At 41.5% G+C, this 26487-nt stretch overlaps 1 long non-coding RNA gene across 14 annotated transcripts in view; it reads left to right on the forward strand.

Moving 5' to 3' along the window:
- The window catches only part of LOC106048675 (uncharacterized), a 76182-nt gene that overhangs the window by 37016 nt on the left and 12679 nt on the right, over positions 1-26487 (forward strand). For all 14 annotated transcript variants that reach the window (XR_010829983.1, XR_010829991.1, XR_001214242.3 and 11 more), the window contains one exon: positions 1848-2069. This is a non-coding gene — a long non-coding RNA (uncharacterized lncRNA). The remainder of the gene's footprint in view (positions 1-1847; positions 2070-26487) is intronic.

A 26487-nucleotide genomic window follows, 5' to 3' on the forward strand; every position in this document is an offset into this window, starting at 1 on the left:
GATACAGTGCAGTTTCTTTGACTGCAATTAATGCCTTTTTATCATTATGCCAGAAACGTACCCTAGAATGATTCTAAGAAGATTTAAGCTCATTTTTATTGAAGTTTTTGTCTTCTCCACAATTCATGACTATGAAATGCACATGAACTGTAGGACCATGCATCTTCTGCACTTAGACGAAGACAGCTTGTGCCCTTTGCTCAGCCACTACTGTTTTAGACACAAGATGGATGATAGGAAGGGGGGGAAGGCACGGAAAAGTTGGATCCCAGGAAATAAAAACACATGTTAAAAGTAGTTTCTTTTCTCAATATACACTTTTAATAAAACATTTGCAGGGTTTTTGACAGCCTGGAGTTCTTTGCACAGGAGAAGTCTGACTTATAACTGGATAAACATGTTACGACAAAAGGAAAAGGCTGGGGAATCCTACTGTTTTGGTAAAGTCTTTCTGTGCCATCCATATATGGTTTAAAAAGATCAAAAAAAAAAAACCAGTAACAAACTGAATAAAGTATGAACAGGAAAGATACAGGCAAGACCTTTCTTTTGAACTATTGAGCCACTGTTACAACTACTCTGAGACCAGTCTTGATCATTTAGAGAATTGTGCTGAAGAAAGGCAACCCCCGTTCCCCCCATCCCCCTGCCCTTTCTTTCTGGCAGAAGCAGATTGTGTGAGCTTGTAATTTTATTGATTTTCATTAAATAGCTGCTACAACGTGAGGAAACCCCTCAGAACAGGAGCTATATACCCCAGAGGCAGGAGGGCTGGTGGTTTCTGGGATACAGCTTCAGGATGGGGCAGTAATGGGGCATAGCAGCAACTTGTGTGCCCCATCAGGAGCCTCTTGACATGGGTGTCTGGCACCATTCGGCAGGGGTGTCTGGATTTAATAAATTCTGAAATATAATAAAAATAATAAAGTCTGAAGTGGCATCTTAGGTATTCTGGGGTTTTTGGGGTTTTATATTGGGGTTTTGCTTTTTTTTTTTTATGTTCTTTCATGGGCGCTAAAAACTAGATGGCATTTTTGCAAACTGAGTAGCACTCGGTGTGGAACACACTTGCTCATCAGTGAGGATTAACTCCCTGCTGAGCTGGCACGCTTTTCCAGCCTCTCTGCATGCCCAAGCGGGGTGGGCAGCCGTTAAGGGCAAGTCAGGTACGGGCTGTATGCTTTCCCATAGCTTTGAACGCATGGAGAGTGCAGCTGTAACGTGCACCTTGTTGCTGGAGGCAGATCTGCTGCTCCCCTTGAGGTCAGTGCAAACATGCTTCTGCAGGCTCAGGCTCAGTAATGTCAAAGAATGTCAGTGAAATAAGTATTGCAGGGACTGAGGCACTGCCTTTTATTCCACCAGGTGATGAACCCGAAAAGAGGCTAGCTTTGCCTATTCTGAATGTAACAGTTCCCAAATAAAAGAATATTGCAGCTTCTGCAACCCTGCTTGGGAAGTGAAGGAACCAATTTTAAATGACTGTTACACAATTTGGAAACTACTTTTTTTTTTTTTAATGATAGGCTTGTGAAACTTGTGAATGAGAAATGGCAAACTTTAACGCAGCCCCCACATATTCTGCACAATCCCAATTACAAGTCTGTTTTTTCCTGTAAATCTTCTATTTTTCCATTATCATTCAAGTATGCTGCATGATCATATAATTACATACAGATAGGTGCCAATTAGTAGTAATGCTACAGCAGACCCTTAAGTTCGTTTCTGACATGCATTTTTCCATTGTAGACATTCATTATTGGCATAATTTTTCTCAGTAACACCTCCACTATCTAAGTGACAGCAGTATAACTCACCAGTTTGATATTTCTGTTGCGTCTGTACAGGAAAACCTGCTGGAAAAGACAACCTATTATTTTAAAATTAGCATTGCTGAGTTCCTGCCGCGTGCGTGTGAAGTTATAGCAGAAACTGGAATGAGCAACACAGCTGAAAGCAGGTCCACAGCAAACATCAAAAGCCAGTCACTCAAGAATCAGTTGTGGGGAGCACCAAACCAAAATACTTTGCCTGTTTGAATACCTGTTGACACGTTTCTTGGCAAGAAGGTAAGAGTGTTTTTATATTAATTATCAACTAATCATTTGTTGCACCCTTATGTGTATTTAAATATATCCTCTGAAGATTGCAAACATGATGTCTAATGAGTAATGATGGGATTCAGTGATGTGCTAACACTGCTCTATAAAACTCAAATCTCAACAACAACAACAAAAATTCGTCTCCAGTTCTCTGGTCCAAAATGCTTACTACTTTTCTTCTACTAGAGGCTTCTGAAAATATGAGTGTTCTTTATACAGGATATTGAAATGTGCTGGAACAGGTGTTTTTTTCTCTAGTTATTTAGTAATGGTTGCCAGAGCAGTAGTAAACCTCAATCTGTTTGACATCAGTCATTCCTTCATAAGGCTGAGAATATTCAGGGGCAGAAATGTGTAAGATGTTTGTCAGAGATGTGCCATCCCAACTTCCAAGTCAGCCTCATTTCAGTAGGCACAGGTTGTTGCCAGGAATACATATAGAGGTATAAAAGATAGTTATAAAAGACCATGTGTTCTCAGGCTTTATTTGTACATCAAAAGGGTAAATAAATACTTCAGTTTGCTGGATGTCGGATGGATACATTTTATGCAAGAGCATCCAGAACTGTGCTTCTGACATGGGTTGTATGATTTTTCTTCCTAAGGCTTTTGATGTTTTATTTTGTGAATAATCAGGTAGCTTGACTGAAGATACAAAAAAAAAAAATAATAGTTTTAGTAAAAGGCTTGAGGATGTCGTTGTGAGGAGGATGCATACATAGAAATACTAATTACACTTCTTTTTGAATGAATATGTGTGAACAAAATCATTCCTTTCATAAGAGTTTCTAGTAGCAGAAGCACACAGGTTGTCAAAGTAAATGGATGGTTATGGATGTCATTTACACATTCTAAATGCTTCTCTGAGGTGAGTAAAGGTGCAGAACAGCTTCTGTTGGATACATTGCCGCAGATTCACAGGAACACCAAGGATAACCCTTGTAAAATTAGATTAAAAGCAGCCTGCTTTGAATACAGGATTGGTCTGATGCCCCTTCCAACCTTAATTATCCTATAATTCATGTTTATCTTATGTGATTCTTATGTGAAATCAAATTATGTCTAAAACAGCCCCATCACTCACCCAAGTGTGTCTAGATGCCTCTTTACTCTATCCTGCAGTTCTGCTGTGACACAGTTTCTTAAGTACTTGTGTAGGAAATAAGGGAACATAAGTATAACAAGAGAGCTTCTGTAATTTCTGAGTATGATAAGAAAGCAAGAGTTCGCGTTGCAGTGTCCAAGTGTTGTAGCCTAGTACGTGCCTGAGTTTTCTTTATATCAGATGTTACACAGGCACCATTACTTTGTGGAATGTAGGAAGGTGGTTTTTTCTTCTCAGATTGCATGTTCACTTGTGTCATATTGAGCCATAGCACCCTGCTCAGAGAAAATGTATTCTTGTGAGCCTTGGTTCGTGTGCCTGCAGCTTAGCTCCTTGTTGTGCAAACAGAAAAATGGAGAACCTGGAGGCAAACTTTGCTACATGTTAATGTAAGAACTGTGCTGAAATGTAGTAACAAAACACTTCGGAGTTAACAGATCTTTCCTAACACATCTAGTAACCCAGTCAAACATGGCATTTCCTAGCGAGAGAGAATATGTTGATGAATATAGCCTTCAAACCTGTGTAAGACATCCTCAATACCGGAGTGAATGCTAATTCTGCTTCAACCACAGCTGAGAAGTACTGCACTGGGTGATGGAGCACACTGATGTCTTAGCTCCTGTATCCATGTATGAAGTGAGCAGATTGCTTCACTCGTTTCTGGGGAAGTGAGCAGATTGCTTCACTTGTTTCTGCGCCCATCCCTTTCTGTTTAGCTGGGATGTGCTTGGGGCTTTTGCTGCAAATATACTCAGGACAGTCAGTACAGGATGCTGTAGGATAAGTCATATGTTGATACCGGGATAAGCTCATGTGGACCCATTTATTCTGTTCCTCGCAAGCTGCAAATTGCAGCACGTAGGTTATTTCTGGCACCTGCTCCAACTCCTTTACCTCAGTGCTGTGTTGATGTCTGCAGCATCAACAGATCTGCAGTTGCTTTTGATGACATACCAGAGAGGAGCCCTGGTTTCAGCTGGAGACCACATAAGACAGATCAGAGTTGCTAAGCAAAAGAGGTATAGCTTCAATTTAAGAGTAAAAAATAATAATAAGTAAATAAAAAATACCACTTGGAAAATGGTCAAATGCAGATTGCCAGTGCTTTCTCCACTGGCTTCTCAGGAGAGAAAGCTTGCCTCCTTCCGTTCTAGTCACCCAACTTAACATTGGGTAGAGTCGATGTTAGGATATGTGGATGGCAGCTCTGTCATGGCACTGTATCTGTTACTTCACTGGGGGGTTTCCTGGTGGGCAGTTTCATGCTACATGAGCAAACTTCCTGTGACTTCAATAACAAATCACCAAATTGTTTATTTTCTGTGGCTTTCCTCTCATTACTCAGATTAGAATATATGGCTTCATAGAAACACATGTTCTTTGTTCCTTCCTAGTCCTACGCGTTCCCGTTTGTTTAAAAAAAAAATTCCAACAACGCAAATCAGAGGGGGGGGGGGGGGCTGTAATTTTGATTGACATATGGGAAGGGGTGGGGGGAACAGAACAGGCACTAAACAAAAAGAGAGCATGAGGAAAGTATTGGTCTCTTAATGAGCTGGGTAGTACTGAAGCAGATGAGGGACTGTGCGGGTAAAGCTGAATAATTTACTTTACAGCAGTGGGTAGGATGAAGCATGTAAAAAAACTAATCTGCCTTGAGTCCCTCTGGGTTAAACTTTGTGCTGCAAATCAGCAGGCCTAGACTGGCATAAATTGGTGTGAGATTGGATGTATCCCTGGTCTGAAGGGCTTTCTGTCTGAATTGTGTGCTCTGCTCTGCCTACATCTCTTGGGAGTAAACTTGGTTATAAAATATATGGTGTAATTACTTCCTGCAAGAGGAGCAGCTCTGGTCCCTGCAGGCTTAGCACATCTGGTGATGTAACGCTGGATCTTCTAGCCCAGTGTTTTCCCTTTGGGATAAGGCACGGCCATTAGTTGTCTCTCTCTGCACCTTCTGGCAGTCTTTTGCCAAGTGCTGATGGTGTGCCTGCCTCTTCAGTCATATCAGTTGCTGAAACCCTTACTGGATTGAAACCCTTACTGAAAGCCATCTATAGCTGTGGATGGAACAGTTCCATTCAGTCTTTTACTCATGTAATTTTTGTGATTAATTCTTTAAGCAAATGTATTCGTTATCCTCCTCCAAAGAGATTCGAAGGAAACCCTACTTGAGTTATGACACTTAGTTCTCAAAAAAAATAAAGCATGACTTGTAGGGTTTTAACATACTTTCTAAAGTAGTTCTATGGCTCTTAAGTCTATAAATACTACATTTTTCTTTGCTGAACATCTCTTCTTTCTAACAGCTTTGCTGAAACTCGAGTTTTCTCCAGTTCTGCTCTCAATTCGCACACAGAGATCAAGCTCATGCTACAGTTCTTAAAACACCCAGGCACCTCAGCTGCTTTCCTGTCCAAAAAAAGCCCCCAAGAAAACAAACAACCCGGCAGGATAGCTGTCTGCTGACCACGGTTTTTATTCAGCCCTGCAGGTTTTATCTGTTCTTATATATACACAATCAAAATAGATGTAGGCACGTGAGGGGATTTTGCTCTTACTTGCATGTGTGCATATCTCATGCCTTTGGGGCTCTCTATGATACTCTAGTAATATAAGGGACCTTCAAACATTACTGCCTCATTTTGATGGATTACTATAAAATAAATGGCTTGAGTGTAAAGAAGAATCAACTTTGTTGTGATTTTAGTGCGAATCAAGTCAGTGTAAACTCATGGTAATCCTGTTCTGCTATTCACGTTCATGTAGTCACTAAGAAGGGACTTTTTGTTTCCTAAATGGATTCTTGCAGCCTCCGCCCTAGGAGCCCAGATCCCAGGGTGCTGTGCAATTTGCTACAACACTGGGCCCATGCAGTTTTTAGGGGAGATGAATTTTCTAGCAGAGTGTGCTGGAAAATAGTGGGATCAAATTTTGGAAGCTCCTTGTGGTGAGTGAAATATTTTTCTACCCTAAAAATCTTGCTCAGGAGGTTGTTGTCTCTGGACCTTTGTCTCCCGGAAAAATCAATGTAAGTTTTGGTTTCTTTCTAAAGCCCTTGGAGCAGTGTTAGGAATTCTGTGTGTGTTGGTACAAGAGTAATGAATAAGCTGGTCATCTTTTCCGTGCCTTGATGTCATCGCTGCTGCTTGAAAGTTGTTTGATTCAGAGACAGGAAGAGACTCATTTGTACACAAGCGCTCTGGCTTGATTTTGGTATGAAGTTCTTGTTTGGAAAAAAAAAAAAAAAAAGGCAGAAGGTCAATTTTAGGTTGTCTATTTGAACCATAATTTCTGGGCCAGTTTACCTGCTGCTTCGGAGGAGGGTAGCAGAATAAAAGGCAGTGGTAGAAGCTGTTCTATGTAGTAGGTGGACACCATGTTTTGTTGTGGCATTTGATTTTACGGCTTTGACAATAAAATAGCATTTCGTTATCACTTAATGTATGGAGGACCCTATGGGCCTATTTTTAATACTGAAACCGTTTGCTTCTGTCACAGTAAGAGCTGTCCTTTATATTTTAAGCAAGAAATAATATTCCTGGAAATTACATTTTAAATGATAAAGAACTGTAGGCAGATTGAGAAATCGTTCTCTAAATCTTTCTACTTCTATGCAATAAAAATGTAAAAATATGAAAAAAACAAACAAACAAAAAAAAAAAAAACAAAAAACTACAATCGTGATCTCTCACCCTGCAGCACGGTATTCTCTGCAGTGTAAGCTTCCACAGAGCAGCTTATTTTCTTCCACTTGGTAGTGAAAGTAAAGGGTTGGTTTAAATTAATTGTATAGAAGGCTGAAAAGCAAGCTCAGAGCTACTGGTACACTTATCCTGACTGTGGATGAAAACAGATTTTCAAACTTGAGAAAATAGAGTTTGCCAGGTTTGGTCCGAGCAGCGCTCCTGGGCCAGTACCCTGCCTCCAAAATGCCTGGCTTCCTAGCCAGGAGTAAGAAACCTTCTCTACCTTATGTTTTGTCTTGTGTGTTTTTTCTTCTTCCTAGAGCCTGGCATAAGCAGTAAGCTGTATTTGCATTCCAGGACTTCTTTTTGTTATTTGTGTTTAATACCCATAGATTTCACTTCATTATTATCGTTCTGAAGATTACAGTTAGAATGAGATTTGCTCCTCCTTTAAATCCCCTGTGTAATTCTTCATCTTTAGTGACATACTGAGGCAGGGAGTCCCATGTTATAACTAACCACTGTGAGAACAGACATTAGTGTTTTGCCTTTGGGGAGGGTTTGTGTGACCTGCAGACCTCATCTGTACCACATTTTTTCTCTTTCCTATATCAATAAACAACTTCTAAACAGGTGAGGAGGATAAAGCCACTGTCAAAGAACTAGTGTGTGTTTGCCTGTCTGCTCTCTGAACATCTGTTTGGTGGGGAAATGGGGGAGCCAGGCTGAATGCATGAGTATCAGGCAGCTAAAAATCCATTTTACATGAGCACGTTCTGTCTTGTTGGCTCTCTCGGTGTCCAGAGTCTGTGTTTTTGTTTGCGCGCACCTCGTCTTGCAGAAGAGAAGATAGGCAAGGGTTGGAAATGCTGTTACAACCACTTGAATGGCCTTGCTCCACTGTGTCCAACATTTGCCTGTCAGGATGCTGTTAAGAATTAGAGGGGTCAGAGAAAAGTTGAGGGATTAAATTGGCAAAAGAATGCTTCAGACTGGCCTGCAAAATGTGGGATGAGATAAAGAAATCAGCTGAGGTTTATTCCTACTTGGATAAAAGGTGTTACCGCCACAAGCAGGCTAAAGGTTAAAAGCTGGATTACAAACAAAGAAATGTTGGTATCAGACAGCTATCAGTAGTTAAACGTACCTGTCTGTATCTGTACCAAGTGCTCCTGTGCATGGTTAGAAGTGACCTTTATTTTCAAGGAAAATAGCTATAATGTCACTTACAAGTAAGTGCTGATATTAAGAATACTTCCACTTCTCCAATAGTTGCCTCAAAACACTTCTAGTCATATCTTGTATGAATTAGCCTCTGAATATCTAAATTTTCAAAAATGGATCTAACATTGTGCAAGGCTAAGATACAGACCAGTTTGCAACTGTGTTTATTCATTTAAAATGTCATTGTTTAAGCAATAAGCACTTCTTCCATCCTGCCTTCTATATGCTTTATAAGACAGTGTCTTTCACTTTGTGTTCACGTCGGGGGATTCATTATCATTGTGATCACAACAGCGATACCCTCTTTGTGTGAGAACAACAGCTGGCCGCAGTGTTTCATGAGTATATGCAGTTTAAAAAAAAAAAAGTGCAAAACAATGATTTCTATAGACCTTCCCCCTGCTTTTTATCATCTTTCAGAGGGCATTTCAATGCATTCCTTTCACATTTTCAATCCTTTATTTTGAAGAAAGGAAATCAGTGACATTCTCTCAGTTATGGATGTGCTGAGCTGACTTTAGCCAGAAAACTGGTGCATCAGAGCTGCACCAGGGGAGCTGTGCAAATCCTTCTCAGCAGCGTCGTTCTTCCACAAAAATCAAAACAATCCTCCTGATTTTGGAGACATCACTTCTATACTCCCTGATTTTAAACAAACGTGCTGCAGTACTTTGACTACTGACTGTTCTCTCCACTTGGAGTTTTATCAACAGTCAGGGGAAAGATGCTAGCTCAGTAATTAATCCACTTCGCTATGATACTTGGCCACTTTGGGAAGAAAATGTTACTGTTTAGACTAAATGGGTTTTTACTTAAACTGACTAGATTTTTCAAGAAGAGGCCAGTGCAGTTTCCCCAGGATCCACAGTGCACTAGAGCCAGCAGGAGGTTTGCTCCGACATAAATACTGTTCTAATCTTCTTCATACCAGCGCTTTGCTTGGTATGTTTCTCTGGCTTTGGGTGGTTTGAAATCAGCTTGTTTTTTCCTTCTTCAAGTCTTTGCATGAGCCAGATGTCAGTTCTGGGAGGCTGCCCTAGTCACATTGTGCTTGTCTTGAATGCCATGTTCTCTGTCAGTACTCTGCTGGAAGATGGCCACAAAAAGTTGGGATGAGCATAAATATTCTCTGAAAAAAAAACACGGAAGTATAGATATTTTGATCCTGGTTTATGTCTATGGTAATGTTTGGGGGTTTTCTTTCGAAAATATATATAAAGTTCATGATCTAGCACTGAAACTTCCACAGCTATTTAAGGAACTGTTTTAATGCCTTGTAGAGGAGTCTCAGAATCCTTTTGGGACTGTAGGGTATAACACCGGTATCTCATTCTCTAGAAGACGGCAGGTGACTTGTGTTGGCTTTCTGTAGTACCTTGAGATGGGGCAGTGACTGACATCAGATGGCTGCAGTCTTCCTGTCTACACACCACTGATTTGACCTGCTCTGCATGTTAGGATCTTGATATTACAAGTGCTAATGAATGACTAGGGGAAGGAAAAAAAAGGCAGTAGAATAATGAAAGAAAGCAAGCTGAAAAAAATAAATGCCTCAGGCAACATTTTATAGGGCAAAAAGTTGTAAAAAATTGATAGCCTTTCTTGGAAGAAATGGGTAAGCAACAATTGCAAGTGTTGTTTCAAGTTCATGGTCCATAAATTCAGGAGATTATTTTATTGGAAGAAATAATTTCAGCTATTTAGGCACCTTACTGGGGGTTACAGTATAAAAATACTTGCAGTATGCAAATGCACACACACGTGTGTGTGTGTGTATATATATATATGTAAACTGGAAAGGCCTGCCAGATAAACAGCAGCCACTGAAGAGCAACAAAAATAAGAGGATGCATGAACAATGGGAGGAAGATACCAGAGATCTAATGAACTAAAAGTAAAGCGTCTGATATAATTATATGAAGAATGCTTGTTTTTCCTCTTGTAATTATGCTTGAATAATGAAGGCTGCAGAGTCTGCAATGAAATTGGGGAGTAAATAACAGCTACTTTCAAGAAGGGACATGATTTAAAGCATAGTATTTGATTTAAATAGTCTCTTTCTCAATTGAGGCACCAGAGAAATAAACCACAATCTGTTCAAGTCAGAGGGACCAGATCTCTTGTTAGTGTATGCACCAGTATCCTTGCAATTAATTTCAGGGCAGCTGTTTTGATTTATTCCAGCTATGTTGTGCAACAATCATGGAGGCACTGGGCTGCCTCACTTGCATGGAATTGCCATTCATGTCTGGGCTTCAGTAAATCATCATCAGGCATCCCAAATGAGGGAATGGGGTTTTCTGTGTGGCCTTTGGATGGGAGGCTGTGGAGAGGGGAGAGGGGCCAGGCAGTCAGGAAAGGATGCGTTTCTCCTTTTCCTCCCTCTTCTTTGAGTCAAAATATTCCTCCACCATCACCAAGAGCAGGCTAGCTGAAGAGCAGTTACTGAGTAAGGTTCGGACAGCCCAGGGACTGCTGTACTGAGCAGTCAGTCTGGAAATTGCTGTGAGGTTGGTTTAATTACATAAAGATGCTGCTGTGATATACTAGGGTTGTTAGAGACCCAATATTCCCAGAAAAGAGGTTGGTCTTTAAAATCGAATGACTAAAAAAACAATTCAATTAAAGTTTTAGCACTTCTGGGAAGGGTTTTATGATGTAGCCAGAAACACTGGGTTTACTTCATCCTGATTCTTTGCCACCAAGCGCTGCCTTGTGGGGACTGATGTGTGCTCAGTGCCCCCCTGCAGCCCACACCAAGCAACTTTGGCACCTCCTGCATGGGTCCCAGCTGTGTCCCAGAGGCCCCACCAGTAGGGGAAAGCGGGACCCATCCTGCTGGTCCCTTGGGTGCTGCTGGACAGGCCTTGCCTAGCCTCTGTTTCTCACCTACACCTCATGTGTGGTGGGTGAAAGTGGTTCCTCTAGCCTTATCCGCCTGTCAATTGGATGTCCAACCCTGAGCAGGCTGTCCTAGGCTGCACATTTCAGCCAAAAGTTCCTGTCATCCCATAGCAGTCCCTGTCAGACAATGAAGATGGGAGCACCCCCGTGAGCAGGGTGACCCCAGGAAGGCAGGCTGATGGTTTGGTGAAGAGGTCCAGCCCCAGCTGGCGGCGTGCTGCTGCAGAGCAGCTGAGCTGCACATGTCAAGATACCTCCCTGAGCCACTTGGGCTCTTTTCTCTGCATGACGGTAAGGTATGTAGGAAATGGGTCTGCTGGAAGCTTAAATGCTATATTTAGTGCTTAACAGGAACAAGGTAAGGTTTTTTCCTTCAGAAATGTATGAATGGTATTTACCTCTTCTTCATTTCTAAGGAGGATGACATTTCTCCTGGGGAACTCTAAAGGCTGAAATGAGCTATTTTAAAGCAAAAACGTTTTTCATCTTCCATCTACTTATCAAATGCCACTCAAATATAAGAAGCGGAAGGAGCGACATGCTGACAGTGGAAAAACCTCCACCTTTCAAACCTCATGATCTGCTTAGTACCCAAAAGCTCCTCTGTCGTTCCGTGGCAGCACATAGTGCTGCTTTAAGACTGAACATTAGAATATATATATTTTTAAATTACCACCTCTTCTCCAGCTGAACAGGAAAGCTTTTAACCACTGTCACTGGGGCTGAAGGCAAAATCAATACCTACAATTCTTTGGCAAGGTGCAGCTTCTTCCACTTTGCTTTCTAGTAAATCAGAACCTTACAGCCATTTTCTTTTGCCAGTTCAGGATTTTAACATTTTCTCTCTTATGCAAGAAAATGCACTTAGCCTTACCGCAGATCAGGACAAAATGAGATTTACTAGTTGGATCCAGCCTTGCCATGGGTGTTTATGCTAGCAGTTGTGTCAGACTAGAGGTTTTCTATCTGACTGTGCTGGGAATTACAGCAGTTGAAAAGGTGTGTGTAGAAGCGAAGCTGTCTGTTTAGGCACCCCCTCCTCCCCTCAACATTTGCTCCTTTAGTGTTTCTCTGACAGCCCTTTTGTGGTGTTGAACTTTTGCGAGAATGCAAGCTGGGAAGCTTGTCATCAAATGGGCTTTCAGTGTAGAAATGTTTGTAGCTAGAATTATCTAGATCTCAGATTATAAGGATTTAAAAGGGAGAATAAAAGGGATTTTTGGAGGCTGGAATATGTAGATTGTTTGCTGGAATTTCTTGTGCTGATGAATTAATACAACTGCAATACTACGACTTAATGATAATACATGAAAATAAAATCCTAATGAAATTTGAAGACCGCTTAACAGAAGTGATCAGTGCTGCAAATAAAAAAAATGAAGCTTATGAATCAGTGATCCTAAGGCAACAAAATGAATATGTAAAATCTATAAAACACTGACTGTGCTTAAGGGCTCTCTGCTGGCTTGCTGGGCTCCTCAGGGTGGAGTTCTGGCCTCTGCAATCCTCCCACTGTCAACACTACTAAGATGAACAAACAAAGCTGCATTGCTATAACAGCAAAGACTGCTGAACATCTTTGTATTTCTGTGAAAGATATCCAGCAGGGCTAGCAAGTGTTAACTGGGTCCGATTTAACTTGAGTCCAGTCTGGCAGATCAGGTAGGCATGAGTGCATGTTGACACAGAGCTCTCAAAATAAGGGACATTTGTTGCACATGTTCTTGCATAGTGTCCTCATCTCCCTTCACCAAAGAAATGCCATTGACATGCTCTTTCCACTGATCTTCCCACGCAACAAAAAACCTTGAGCATTGCTGGGGGAAGCAAGTCATCTGAGCATGCAAAAATAATATAGTGTATTCTGTGGATTTGCATTTCATTCCCTATTAGAAAACCACTAGCTTTAGTTTTTCTGAATGCATTTAAAGTCTTCTTTTTTTGACTTATAAGCACGTTGAGGAGTATTTACTTACTAGAAGTGTAATGTGCTTTTGTAGTTTTCTGTTATGACACCTGCCAAAATATTGAGAGTATTTTGAGTTGATATTTTTCACTTACCCAGCCCCAGCAGGAGGTATGCTAGTCCTGCTTCATACCTAGTTGTGGAGGTTCAGGGAAAGAATAACGTAAATATTTATCTACTGAGTAGCTATAGTATCCTCTATTCAGCATGAGCTGACCTTGATTTCTAAAATTATGTTTTAAAGAGATACATTTATCTGTTGTTGGTGTCAGTGCTTTAAGTACTTCTTCATCACAATAGCACCAGGGAGATGGTACTTTTGGCTTCTGTCAATGAACAGTTTAGCACTTTCAGTGAGTATGTGAAATCATAAATGGCCTCTAGAGAAGCTACTTGTGTTCTTTAATTCTCTGATTACTCATTAGCCTTCGCATGGGTGGAGCAGGCCCTAATGTCCCAGAAGGCAGGAACACTGTGATAACAGTCAGAACAGATTGTGCGAAATGCAATAAATGGGTGCTCAGAATGGAAAGGTCAGAAAGTGTGATGCACTTGTGACTGCTGGCCCCTAAATTACCTTTGGAATTTCAGCCTCTGCATTGCTGAAATACGCCTTTTTCCATTAGCTGAACTGAAAGCCCTTTGCCAGAATAGTAGGTGCCAGGGCTTTGCCAAATTCGCCGACATTATAATGCCAGGCCTATGAATCCCCTCTGGGCAGGGTTTGGGGATTTGTCTGTCCTGTGGAGATGAGGGCACTGGAATCAAGTGCCAAAGCCCTGCTGAAGGAGGGGCTTTCTGGAGCATCCCTACAGTCAGCAGCTTTAGGAAACCACTCCTGGGCCTAGCGCTTCTGACACTTTCCAGGAGCTGTACGCAGAGACTCCAAAACCTGGAGCTACATTAAAGCTGTATGGCCCAGGACACTTTCCTGTCTTCTAATCCTATGGGGTCAAGGAAAAACCTGCTCCTGCCCTGGCCACACCTTCTGCTTTTGTGTTGGGCTGGTTCCCAATCTGGGCAAAATTAAAACTGGGCTGTGATGTGTACGGAGGTGTGTACCTGGCAAGCAGCTTGGACATGGTATTGTGAGGGCCAGGTGCTGAAAAATCAGGTGCAATGGAGAAGACCTTGCACATAAAACAGGAAAACGAATCTCCTTCCACTAAAACTGTAGCTCCCTCTGAGACAAGGAAATGGACCTGACTGGTGTGTAGAAAATGAGTTGTGAAGAAACATCCCTGCGAAGCCCTTCGTTGCCTCTTCCCTTTTCAGACAGTGTCTAACCCGTCACACAGGTTTGTACTTCAGCTGCATTTTGCCAGTTGTTCTTGCAGATAAATTTCCCCAGGGCTGCATGGGGTGAGGAGGAAGGAGCAGAATCACATTGTTTTGATTCCTGTGATGTGCTAGGGGTACTGGCTGTGCCATGCTTTATGATACAGATTTAGAGTTTGATGGGCTGTAAGGCAGCAAAAGAAATGGGTTTGCAAAACCAATGTCTCCTTTGCACTCAGCAGTGCTTCCTTCCCCACCGGAGCAGGCAATGAGCAGGCTGTGCCCCAGCAGCCAGATGCAGGCAGCAAACCTTTGCTCTACACAGATGCGTGGGCATCTGTGTAGGGCTCTAGTGTAAATCCTTCATACTTCTTCATTTCTTTCCAGAGCATCTAGGTTCCTCAGGCACTTAGTTGCCATAGTTTAAAAACAACAAAGCCATTTAAACCCCCCAGAACACACTGGCAATCGGTGTGATTCAGGGTCTGCTGTTGTTTTTGAGAAGGAGATCTGAATGCCTTAATCATTGAGGGTTTACCCAAACAGGTTCCTAATGAAGAGTGCCCTAAATATCCTGGCAGAACTGGACTGAGATGCTGAACAATGGACTCTCTGCCTGATATAAATCATGCCTTGGTTTTCCATGAAAAGTCTAGAACATAAATAATAGCAGCCACAAAAATCAGGGAGCATTGTATCTCCCCGCCTTGCCCCTGCAGTATGTTCCCTTCTGGGTAAAGCAGCAGACATCCATTGTTAGCCACCGAGTCAGCAGTATGTGAGGAATCTGTCAGAAACAAAACCGTTCTGTGCCCCTAGCGCTGCCTCCAGTCCTTACAGCTGGCTCTGATCTTCAGCAGACACAAGCATTTTGAGACTGGAAGGGATGCTAACATTACGGCATGGTTATTTTTGCAGGGCCATGCAATGTTATGGTAGTTACGTCTCAGTGAGCGTGGATATGCCAGCCTGGGAGTGCCCCAGGTCTGCAATGCCATGGTGCTGCAGAGAGGGGTTAGCTAGGGCCAGGTTATTTCACTTCTAAGCAATTTTACTTGTTTGTGTGTGTTTATTTCAGTTCTACTACTATACTTTTTTTTTCCCCCAGCTGAGCTGCTTGCTAGTACTGTGTTCAGAAATAAGTGTGCAAGTGATAAGGGGTCTTGCTGGGCAGTGGCAAGTCTTGAATCCCATTGAAGAGTCATTGAACGAAGTGCACAAATAATGAGACCTACTGTTCCACCCTGTATGCGCTATTAATTCGTGCTTTGTCTCCCCAGGAAGTCGTACAGGCTGGCGTCAAGAACCAAAACCGTTCAGGATCAAGGACATCTTAGGCAAGTCTTGCAACAAGTAACGTTGCAATAAACCCAAGGCCTCAGCCTGGGCTTCCCTTTGCAGAGGGGAATTTCTCTGTGCTTCAGCTGCTGCATACAGAAGGTGCTTGTGTGGCCCATCCTGAGCTGGGGAAGGGGAAAAGAGCAATGTAACTAGCCTTTGCATCCACTGTAGTGGAGAAAGCCAGTGTTACACTTGCAAACCATGTTTCTCTGAGGATCACTGAAAGGTAATAAATCCATCATTCATTGTAATTTGGGCAGACGTGTTACAGCAGCTGCCTGCGGCACCCTATCTCTGTGGAGGGAGCTGGGCTAATCTTTATAAAACCAGCTTTTTGAAAAGTAGGAATTATCCCTAGCTAACATAATATTTAGTTTCAAAACTGTCACTCCTAGCAGATATCTGTTTTCTAACCGTTCTATTAAATAAGTCCTTTCTCCTCTTCCATTTCAAATGGATTACTTTCATTAAATGCTTTCACAACTTTTTTTTTCTACACAAATCGAAAGACAGATCCTGGTTTCTTTGGAGACCTGTTAAACATCACAGACCACATATTTTTTAGTTTCATATTCAATAATGTACTTTTGCATATTTTTAAGAGAGTAGGCAGAAGTATTTGCCTTATTTTATTATGTTTTTAATGGAAGTGAGAATTTATTGCTGAGCATTTTCATAAAATGAAAATAAAAAAAAAATCTGACTAGGCTTAAACATTTTACTTTAATTCTGCTGTTTCTTATTTCTAACATTTACCTTCCTTTTAAACAAAATGTGATTTAAAAGCAGAAAGTAGAATTTATCAGAAATGTGAAGCTGTAGGAATAGTTTCTCTTCATAACATAAAAAAAAAAAAAAAAACAAATAAGAAATCCATCAAAACTGAATTTCGCCAGGATTAATTTTGTTAAAAAGCGATGAACACCTGTCAATAAAAACTATCTAGTAAGAAGGTAGAGACCAGAAAAAGTACTGCAACTTTATGCCTGTACGTATACCCCTTGTTTTCCCATGCATGTTTCAGGTGCAGTTTTCCGTGGGTGGGAAAAACTAGGGTACACCCTGCACCCTAAAACATGGGATCTGATGCCATTTGATTTAACAGGCTGTTGTAGCCCAGTGCACTGCTGGGGGTCTCCTTGGCCATGATCTCCACCCACGTAGGAGCACGCACCCTGTGCTGGAAGGGCCCCTGTTGCCCTTGGTGAGCATGGGGTGAAGAGGTACGGAGCAGCACTAAATGAACTGACGAGAGCAGAGCACTTAGCTTTACCTAGATGCCGTTCAAAATTTCTAAGGTGTTGCAAAATATGAATTAATCTTTGCATTCACTGACTAGATAACTATTATTGCTATTACAAAGCCAGCACTGGATAAGAGCCATGGTACAGTTATTGCTTTTGCTATCTCTCTTCCAGATGTAGGACTTAGTCCTATCAAGTGGCAGCCTTCTCCATTAATGTGAAGCTTCATTTTACATCGGAAAAATGGGAGATTTCAAAAACATTCATTGGCTGTCTAAACTGCTCCCACTGAAGTTCTGCCAACGCTATGTGCTTCAGAAAATTAACTGGAATGTTTTATACTTCAGGCGTTTTGGCCGGTTATGAAATAGGAAAAGAAAACACGAGAAGCAACAAACTGCATTGCCAACCCAAATGGCTTCAGCAAAAGTCTTTAGTTTATTTGTCAGTGCACTCTTTTAAAAATCTGTGACAGATTCATTTTTTATTTAAACAGGGCAGAAGAAAATTTAAGCTTCCAGTCCTTATGGCTGTAGGGGAAAATGTCATTATTTTTTTAGAACGGTTTGTTAGATTACTTTTTATTTTTCAGTTAATCTCGTGGCTTTTGGGAGGAGTTCACCTCTTGACTCTTCAGATCTGGTAATTACTGTGTCTGGAGAGGGACAAAGAAGCTTGCCCGACTTCTTTGTCATCCCTGAAATGAGGCAAAGACGAGTGCTGCAGGGCTAAGACTGAGAGGCAAAATGAGGAAGATTGAAAGTGGATGTTTAGTCAATTTTAGTCAATCTACCTGTATTCAAAATGAACTACATTAAATGCAGTAACTGTGTGATGGCTCCTGACCAAGGTTGGCTCTTTAATGGTAATCTAGACTTTAAGGGATTTGGTTTTTTACACCTAATGAGTACAAACAGAAATCACCTCCCCTGCCACATGTATGAGGAAATGGAGGTGTCATTGAATAAAGGAGTTTTGTGAGACTCCGCTTGCCTTTCTGCTGCAAGAGTGTTTTGCAGCAGAGCTGTGTAACGATGAGTTAGAAGTGCTTCTCTGTTCTCTCCTTCTTCAGTTGAAATTCACTCCTTTGGAAGACAAAGATAGATATAGCCCATATGGTGACTGTCCTATTCCAAGGCAGAACAGTACAAAAGGATCAACATTTACATAAAGCAGCACTGTTACTGGTTGCATTTCTAGTCTCTAGAAAGTTATCCATGTCTGGGTTGTTTTGCCCTTAAAATTGCAGGCTGCGTGTGCAAACAGATATGAAAGTTTATATTTGTGCAAGTGGAATCTTACTGAAGAATGGGGAAATCTACATTTTTTTCCTTATATTTTAGCTGTCTGTATGACCAGGAGGCTGATTTTGTGTAACTAGGGGATGAATCTTGCTCCCATGTGAGTGCATGTACTAGACACTGCCACAAGCAGTGAATCCTGATGTGTGCAGGCAGCTTACAGAGCACTGACCACATAGATCTAAGTATTCTCTAGAGACGTCTCCTTGCTGACGGCTTATATTCAACATCTAAGAGAGACTAAATTGTGGAGCTGTATTTATGGAGGAAGAAATGTAGCCTCATCTTCTGAAGCCATTTCATTGAGTAGTTCTTTGCTTTTCTCTCTTTAGAAGTTTGTTGCACACACTGTTTGGTTTTGTGCTTTGACATCCTGAGATTTAATACACATCTCGAAGCTACCCTTTTTTTTCCCTCCATCTGTTTCTCTTTCTCTGCCTGGCAGGTTCAGATAACAAACGTGCAGAGTACCGTTCTATGCCATAATGCCATGCTTCTACTGTTGAGAGCTCATTTTTTGTTTGATTTCTGGTTTCTGTGGTTACCATCTAATGGAGAAAAACACAGCAGGAACATGAAGAATAACATACAATGATGTCAGATAAGCTATTAATAGCAATTGTACAATTTATGCTTTCTGTGCCTTGAAAGTACCCAAAACATTAGTTTTCCTCAAATACCTGAATCAGGTTGAGACTATTATTATTTTTTTTGGTAACTTTCTTTCTCGCCTTGCTGCATGTAGTCTGCTCTGCAACTTCATTGGGTTGCTGGGTGGTTGCAACTCATGGTAGTGAGACGAAGCATCTTCCCTGCCTCAGGTCTCCAGGGAGTGCCTCTGTAAGGCTCCTCGGCAGCACAGGCAGCTTGAGGAGCAGGGCATGTTGCCCATGGGTGGCACAGCTCACCTTTGCAATCAGCTTTGCAAGCTCCAGAGCACCAACAAAGAACCTAAACATTTATTTAGCAGTCTAGAAATTAATTTAAAAACTTAAAACCTTATCAGCCTGCAAGAAAGTTAGAATTTTCTTTTTCCAGAGACAGCCTATTGTTTAGTGTTGGTCTGCAGTACTTTGAGATGCATCCTTGGTGAGTTTTGGTCTTCTGGAAACCTGAATTTTCCTCTGAAATCCCTCCTAAAGAGATGCCATAGAATGCCTGGCCTCTGATGCAAGTAAATACTAAATAAATGCATCAGATATTGAGCTCTCAGTCACTCTGTAGTTACCCCCAGAAGGGAAGGAAAGGGCAAATACCTCTCACGTTCAAAGAGTTTCACAGTTATTCTTAGGTGAAGCTTCTCTGTTTCTCCTGATGGGAAATCTCACTGGAAGTCAGGAGATGCAAGCACAGGAATTCAATCTATTTATTTATTTATTTATTTTGAATAAAAGACATTAGAGGTATTCCTTATTTTGTTGTAAGCTGAGAACTTGAAGGAGTAGGTGAAGTTATGCTGCAGACAAAGCTCATAGGATGAGGTACCATCTTTGTGAAGGAAAGGCAAGAAAATGAGCTGCTCCATTTCTCTTGTAATGCCTTCCGGCATGGCCCTCTGCTTGATGGGCTGAGTTTTGACTGTCTTTTCGAAATCTCATGCAGTACGAAGAAGTGTACTGCTTTCACCATCTTTCCCCAGCTCAAAAAAAAAAAAGGAGGATTCAATGTGTATTGATCACGACATTATTCATTACATGTGCTTTCAGGCTTACTACATGAGGTCAAGGGAACCAGGAGCAATGGTGCTAATCACCGAGCTTCCAGTCCTGCTCTAACAATTTTACTGTTGTCATTTGCATGTAATTAACATTTATCATGGTATTTTAAAAGATCACATTAATCAGCTAGGAAGATTTATGGTGTTTTCCAGGATCTTTACCATCAACATTCACAATTAATTATTTTGGTATTTGATTGTAGACTTTTTTCTTGGCAGATCAATAAGGCCAAAGGTAACACTTCAGTGGCAACAGTTTTTCTCCCTCTCTGCTTTCTTCCTAGATCAAAAAAACCTGTGGAACGTCTTGGCCACAGACTCTTGTATTTATTGTGATTTCTTTTCTTCTATTAGCCTCCTAATCCTATCTAAAAATTGAGCTGAAATATAGTGGTCATTTGGTACATAATACTGCAGTCAGCTTCCTAACCCGGACAGATGTCTGTTACTGCTGTTGCTTTTATAAAATTGCTTGTTCCACTTGATTCCTGATAGTGCTTTAATTCCTGGTGAATTATTTTCTTTTGTATGTGTAGGTTTTTAAGTTCAGGAAATTAACATCCATCTGCATATTTTGATTCTTTGTTGTATAATTCGCTGGTTCACTTTCGCCAGTTGCTCTTTGCAGTCTTCATTACTGCTGGCATTTCTTGGCCATTATTCTCTGTATAATTGACAACATATTGATAATACTCATAACCTTATGTCAAGACAGCAAATGTTATGGCCAATAGGTTTATCTCTCTGCTATCTTCCATGCACCACAAGACTTCTCAGTATCCTTTTGGCACTCTTAAAATTTGTGCAGCCTCATCTTTACCCATTTTTTTCACGACCCAAGTGGGATGCTAAATCTAGCTTAATTGTAAATCTTACTAAATCTCAGCGATAAATGTTACAAGATCAATTTTTTTCCTCTGGTTGCATTACCATACAGCGTGCAGAGCATATATGTAAGTATTCCTTTGAGTCATAACTTCCATACATATTTCTTTCATAGTTCTGAACATTTATGTAGCACTGCATAAACTGCAATGACTGGAGATATGAGCTGAATAGTTCAGGTATGGGAGTGCAATTTTTTGGTAGTGGGAGCCATGTTAGAAGGATTCCTAAGAGAAATGAATTTTAGCCAGATGTTAGAGAAGAGAAGGGGAGCATCTGGCTCACCAGTGATCCATGTAGAACAATGATTTGGAGGGTCTTTTCATCGCTGAATCTTTCTATACTTAAATCACAATTTTATCTAGGGAATCTGTCCTACAATGTTGTTGATTTGTAGGCTGCTCACAGTGTTGAGACCATCTACCCAAGTAACATAACTGTGATGTAAAGAAGTGCTGTAATTCCATTTTTCGAACAGGGAAACAATGCACCCACCTACACTGCAACAGATGCAAATCAAGCGCTGCTCAGTAGCAATAAAACAGAAGATGTTAAATGTCTTGGGGTATTGAAAACTTCGTAGGAGAGGCATCTGCTTTCAGCTGGGGGCTCAGCCCTGCCAATACAAATGCCAGATACTTGAGGGAAAATATATTAACACCTCCACTAATGAGAAAGATTGCAAGGTTTACTAAGAGGTACAAGTTTGCAATTAAAGCAACAACAAACTCAGAGGCAGTGATGCCTTCTATTCAAATGGTGTCAGAACTGGTAAGTCCAAAGAAGCATATCCAGACGTAGTCACAGGCACCTGAGCCATTTTCTTCAGCCCCTGAAGTCTTTAGTACTGGGAGTTAGATGTGTGTGTGACCGTTGATCTATTATTTCACAGATGTGATATTTCAGTCCTGCAGTTCCTGCCCTTGGGTCTGCTTCTACAAGGCCTATTTTAGGAATGGCTTTTGAAATTTTATGTTTCATAGTGCGGGGTAGAAGGATGCTTATTTTACATTTATCAAAAGGAGAATCTCTCCCACTTAGACATGAAAGAAAAGAGGAAAATGTCTTTCCAGCATAGCATATGATTTAAAAGTTCACAAGAAGAAAGTTCTCAAAGCCCATTCAACTTATCAAAGCCACTATCTGCAGAATTTGCTCTAAAAGCTGTGTAAACTCTGAGTTAATTAACTCAGAGATAATTGACAAGCCAAGTGATGTGTTACTGTGGCTACACAGCTACAATGGTGCGGGGGTAACTCGAGTATGCTTACTTCAATGATGGCACTGTGGAGATATTCACTAAGTTTATCAAAGCTGTAAGTCTCTACTGGATACTGTAAATTTATCCAATTTCCTCTGTTTCACATTATAAAGTATATTTTCTGGAATCTGAATACCTTACCTGAATGCCTGCCTCTGAAACCTTCTCAAGATGGCAGCAGCATAAGCACTAGAGCTATTCCCAGGTAGTAATTCCTTGTTTCAGTTAGACAGTCATCTACTTAAACAAGGGGATTAATGAAGGGAAGAGGTTAATGAGGACAAAAGGTGGAAAGGATTTGTGTAACAGGTTTGTACATTGTTGAAAAAGTTAAAAGAACTTGTCTTTATTCCCATTATTTATTTCTTTTTACCTTAAAAAAAAAAAAAGCTATATTTTAAGGAAAACTAATATTTCCATGAAATTTTTCAGTTCTTTGAAACGTTTAATTATTCTTGAATGCCTTGATGGTAAGTCTTCAGTCAGCTCTGACTATTGATCAAGTGGCTGAAAGCCAAGAGTTATTTACTGCCCAAGTGTTACTTAGGCCATAGCACACAATCAAGGGTTTTATCCCAATTATACCCTTTGGGATGATAACTTTGGAGGAAGATTGTGCCATTTGAATCCATAAATAATGCACTTCACCATCTTAATGTTGCGAACAGGGGCACTTGCGCTGAGTAACTGCAGACTTCTGAGAAGTGGCTTTGGGGAGATTTTCAAAGATGCTGTGAAGGAGGCAGGCATCTGACTTCTGGAAGTCAGGTGACAAGTGGGTGTCGTCTGAGCACAAACATACCTGATGCCTGGTTGCTTCTGGATTGCTGCTTTTTGCTGAGGACTGCCGTCGCCTCGTGGTCTTTCACTGCTCTGGAGCAAAGCAGGGACTCAGAGTCACAGCTGCTGTGTGGACCTTCCATGTGTCCTGGTGAAGGGCACTAACAGCCTTTGTCTTGCTAGACTTGTGTCTTTTTGCACATCCCTGCAGGCTGATAGTGTTACAGGAAAGGAAACTTTCCTGGGCTGCTTCCCTCCTTGCTCAGAGCAGCCCCGTGTCGTGGTGGAGATGCAGTTATCCCCGTGTCAGGCAAGTCACTCACATCATGTTTTCACAGACAGAGCTCAGGGCTTCACAGAGCACCATCCCCCTCCGGAGGTGGTTGCTTTCCCCTGCCCATGCTCCTGGCTTTCTGGGGGTCATAAGCTACTAGTAGTAGTATAGTCTTTTTGCTGGCATGTCTGAAGTAGCATACACAGTATTTCTTGAATGCAATATAGGATGCACGTTCTACTTTGCTTTTCAGACACTACCATTTATAGTGAGGTGCTGAAAACTCCTTGAAATTTCGTTACCTGGAATTGTCAATAACTGAAATAACAAAAGACTAGTAAAAACTTCTACCAGGGATGCCACATAGGAAATAAATTTTACACCTGTTGTTATAATTTTTAAAAACAATGTTCATATTCAGTTTGTAATTTCTTACCTGGTTTTGCTTTATATCGATCAATCAAAGCTTGGTATTGATGAGATCTAGACAAAAACAAGAGGAATTGTTTTGTTTGTTTTGTTTTGTTGTGTAGATTAAGGTAAAGCTTTTCTGCTTATGGACACTAAGAGAAATTTGCAAACGGAAGAGCCCAAGCAAGACCTTACTTTCAGAAGTCCTGATCATCCCCTAGTCCCACTGAAATGAGTAGGAGCAGAGGGAAAAGCAGTGAGAGACACTTTATTTTTCTGTGACCATAGATATGTTTATGAAGAACTGAAATGAGGCTTTAATCATTGTAGCTCTCTTTCTGCAGATTACTTTGAGCTGTGTCATGCTGAGCATGTGAGTGGGTGCCTGAGAGTGCAGGACAGCAACAGCTTTGTGCCCTGAAGCGCTCTCCTTTCCAGACACACAGCACAGCTGTAATTCCCAAGAAGAATTTCAGAATCGCCTCGGTCCCTGGTATTTTGTTTTCCTCCATGACATTCTTAAAGAAATGCTAGCAGTTTCTTCCAAGCTTTTTTATAAATTTCTTGTTAGTGAAGATATGAGGACAGGTTTTCCACTTATCTCTTTTCCACTTCTCTTAACTAGTATTTCTGACGTTGGCCTCATTTCACATGTTCAGAAGTTACAAAGAAAGCTTAGGAATTATCTGGAATACCAAGACAAGTGTTGGGTTGATTTACCACACTGTGCCTGTTCGCATCTCCAGGTATACTGTATTCGTAGGCTGAGTTATTACCTATTTCTAGCTAAAATATTCATGAGGTGTCTCTGAACGGTTTCAGAAGTCATTCATTATAGATTCAGGTTGTGGCTAGCAGTCTGTATTTACACTTGACTTGATGCACAGCAGGAAAACTTCTCCGCAGCTCAAGAGAGAGAGTAAACCCAGATGCTGCAAACACAGGCAAGGTACGGTTCAGACATAATCCCCTGTGGAAAACTCCCTTTGCTCCCTTCTTGTGCTCTTCCCTCTGGTCTGTGGTCCTTGCTGGATCCTCCTCGTATGGCCAAGCACGAACTTCAGGAACAAATGAAGTCTTCTGGGGCAGGAAAGTGCAAAAAGAGAAAGTAAAATAACAAGGTAAAAAACAACTGATATCAGGGGACAACAAATAACAACAATAAAGAGGACGGAGCAGCCCACCTCTGTGTTCACAATTAGAGGGTATTGACCTACGCAGGCCTTCACTTTGACCTCTGTTATCTGCTTTTTATCTGCTTTGTTCTGTGTTGGATTACTGTTGCCGAATTTCCCTCGGTGCTGAGCAGACTGCCAGCCTGTAGAGGGCTGTAGCAAAAGCCCATGATTCTGCCGAGATGCTTGTTGGGAGAGCCGTGAGTGGTGCAGCAGGGCAGGAGTACCACATTTCCACCCACACTAGTCACTCTGTTTTTATTCACTGTTTTCTCATCAGCTTGTCTTCCTGACATCAAGATGCATCACCCAGATACAGTCTTCCTCGTAGGTAACTTCTCTCCACTACTAATATTGTGCATCTCAAGTCCTCCACAGCCAGGAGGCTCCCAAGGGGAGACTTCGTGGGCTGAGGGGTATCCCTGAGGGTCCCTCTATTTTGGGGGATGCTAACAGGGCACAGGACCTCCCATCTGCTCTCAGCATTGCCTCTTCGGGTTCTGCTTGATGTTTTCCCAAACTCTGGGGCATCTCCTGTGCTCACAGTTTGAGAAGTGAAAGGCTGAGTGAGCCCTGAGATTAGCATTTTCTGAAGGGGATGGGAGAGGAGGGGCTGCTGGGAAATAGGTAGCATGAGGTTTTCTCAAAGTTCTGCTTTTCCAGTATCTGTTCTGTGCATCTCACGCCTCGGGGCTGATAGTCCTGACCTGTTTGTGACTCCTGAATTCACAGAAAGGTTTTAAAGTACATTTTGCAAGTGGCTTATTGGGTAGAAATCATTAAAGAGACTTGAAGGGTGCTTTTCAAGAACACTCCTATGTGTACCCATAATAATTGTTTCAGTTACCTTTTAAATTGCTCGATGTAATGACGGAGTCAGTGGCTCAGAGGGAACAAGTGAAAGGTGTTTTCTACTTGTCTTTCAGCACAATAGAAGTATTGTAGAGGAATTACATATAAATTTCCCTAATTCCCCAGGTTTGCCTGTTACTTTGATTAATTATCTGTTACTTTAACAAACCAAAAGCCGTGCCCCTATGCAGGGTTCTGCAAACTAGAGCTAACCACAAAAGCTTGGATTAAATGGATTTTAGCCAGCTATTGCTTCAAAAGAAAATGAACCATTCTTGATTACTTCTCTTTGGGCACAGGTACCTGCAAGTCATAAAGAAACAAGGAAAGAAATGAATTTCAGTTGAGACATCTGAAACCCTAATCTTCTAGACAGGTGATTGTTGCTGAGGCCGTGAGGGATCTGTATTATGGTTATCTGTTACCATTTGTCCTACAGAAGCAGCTAAAAGCCTCGACTGAGATGAAAAGCCAAGTTCTGTGCTAACACCTTGAGAGACAGCAGCTACCCTATCAGATTGATGGCTTAAGCAGAGATGGGCAAATAACACAGCAAATGTGGAAGGAGCCTGTGGGGAACATGGAGATATTTCCTGCGTGGAAACATGGCCTGCTGAAGAGCTGAGTGCTCCCTGGGAGGTGGTTTGGCACCTTTTGGTTTCCATCTACCAACATTTCTCACAGTGCCGCTGAGGCACATCCTGCCATGATGCTGTGCTTACTGCTGCAGGAAAGGGAGTTGGAGGGTTGACTCCGTAAACGCCTCCCTCCTCCAAAAGTGAAAACTGCAGCTTGCTGCCATCACTTTTTCACTTCTGCTTCCACTGATTTAAAATCTAGACAAAGTGTTTGTCTGCTCAGGGGCTCTAATTAGCTTTTAAGTGCTAGCACTTGAAAGATGACTGTAATGTTTTCCAGTTTCACGTGGGATGTCAGAGGGGTTCTCTGTCAGACAGCTGCTAGGAAGGTGTTACC

The sequence above is a fragment of the Anser cygnoides genome, chromosome 3 (assembly GCF_040182565.1).
Source record: "Anser cygnoides isolate HZ-2024a breed goose chromosome 3, Taihu_goose_T2T_genome, whole genome shotgun sequence".
NCBI classification, from domain to species: domain Eukaryota; kingdom Metazoa; phylum Chordata; class Aves; order Anseriformes; family Anatidae; genus Anser; species Anser cygnoides.